The sequence below is a fragment of the Seriola lalandi genome, unplaced genomic scaffold (genome assembly GCF_002814215.2).
Source record: "Seriola lalandi dorsalis isolate HSWRI2012SDOR001 ecotype SW California unplaced genomic scaffold, Sedor1 jcf7180002054240, whole genome shotgun sequence".
NCBI classification, from domain to species: Eukaryota; Metazoa; Chordata; class Actinopteri; order Carangiformes; family Carangidae; genus Seriola; species Seriola lalandi.
This window is the reverse complement of record NW_019524793.1, coordinates 869855-871092: the sequence shown is the minus strand read 5'-3', so window position 1 is coordinate 871092 and position 1238 is coordinate 869855. Positions and strand designations below refer to the sequence as shown.

General features: G+C 42.6%; 1 pseudogene across 1 annotated transcript in view; it reads right to left on the bottom strand.

Moving 5' to 3' along the window:
- The window catches only part of LOC111653728 (myosin heavy chain, skeletal muscle-like), a 7447-nt pseudogene that overhangs the window by 2403 nt on the left and 3806 nt on the right, over nucleotides 1-1238 (bottom strand). Inside the window, exons 2-6 of the transcript XR_015437136.1 lie at nucleotides 1169-1236; nucleotides 887-1070; nucleotides 631-796; nucleotides 323-447; nucleotides 2-211 (exon numbers count right to left, since the gene is read on the bottom strand). The product of XR_015437136.1 is annotated as a myosin heavy chain, skeletal muscle-like (transcript). The remainder of the gene's footprint in view (nucleotide 1; nucleotides 212-322; nucleotides 448-630; nucleotides 797-886; nucleotides 1071-1168; nucleotides 1237-1238) is intronic.

The following is a 1238-nucleotide window of genomic DNA, read 5'->3' as shown; positions in this document are numbered from 1 at the left end:
CCATCTTCTTCTTGACTCTCAGGGCATCATTTCTGCTCCTGACCTCTGAGTCAAGATTGCTCTGCATGGAGTCCATCACCCTCTGGCTGTTCCTCTTGATCTGCTCCATCTCCTCATCCTTCTCTGCCAGCTTCCTGTCAACCTCACCCTTGACCTGGTTGAGCTCAAGCTGAACACGGAGAATCTTGGCCTCCTCATGCTCCAGTGTGCCCTGAGATTATTTTAAACAGTCATGTTAATAAAACTTGCTAGAGAGAACACTTCAATACAGTAGACTTGGACTAAATTGATTTAATTTGACAATAATTTTTATCCGTGTTACTTCAGCTTCCTCCAGCGCTGATTGAATTTCAGTCTTCTCAGTCTCCACAGTCTTCTTGGCTTTCTCCAGCTCATGGATGCTCTTTCCAGTCTCACCAATCTGTTCAGTCAGGTCTGAGATCTCCTCTATTGAGCAACCAAAACAAAAAGTTAGAGTAACTCAGACTTAATACTGTATGCAGTATACATTAAATCTAGACACATACCATTTATGTGTCAAGGCTTTTACCCTGAGAAAAACTCATAAACTACCACAGAAGGTAAAAGATTGCTATAACAGTCACATTAAATCCAGTGAGATTAGCATACGCTGCAGGTTCTTGTTCTCTCTCTTCATGGTCTCCAGGTGATCCAGAGCCTCCTCATAAGAGTTCTTCATCTTGAACAGTTCAGTGCTGAGAGAGCGAGCCTCCTTCTGGGCTCCTTCCAGCTCTGCCTGGCCCTCCTCATACTTCTGTTTCCATTCTGCAAGGACCTAGATTTGTATAGGTTAATTAAATGATTGATTACTACTTCAGGTATGTGTCAAATAAAATTGGTTTTGATTTCCAGTTGAAATATATACCTTATCAAAGTTCCTCTGCTTCTTGTCAAGGTTGGCAGCCAGACTATTTGCTCTCTCCACATCAATCATGAGGTCCTCCACCTCACCCTGCAGCCTCTGCTTGGTCTTCTCCAAAGACGCACACTTAGAGTTGACAGCCTCAATGGATTCCTCAGCGTCCTGCAGGCGCTGGGCAAGCTTTTTCCTGTAATGAAGAATAATTAATTTGTTAATTTCTATTGTTAATTTGAACAAATAAATTTAAGGAAAACGAATTAAAACATTGAACAGGTAGTTACGTACTTAGCCTCCTCCAGTTCCTCAGTGCGCTGGATAGCATCAGTCTCATATTTGGTTCTCCACTGAGCCACCT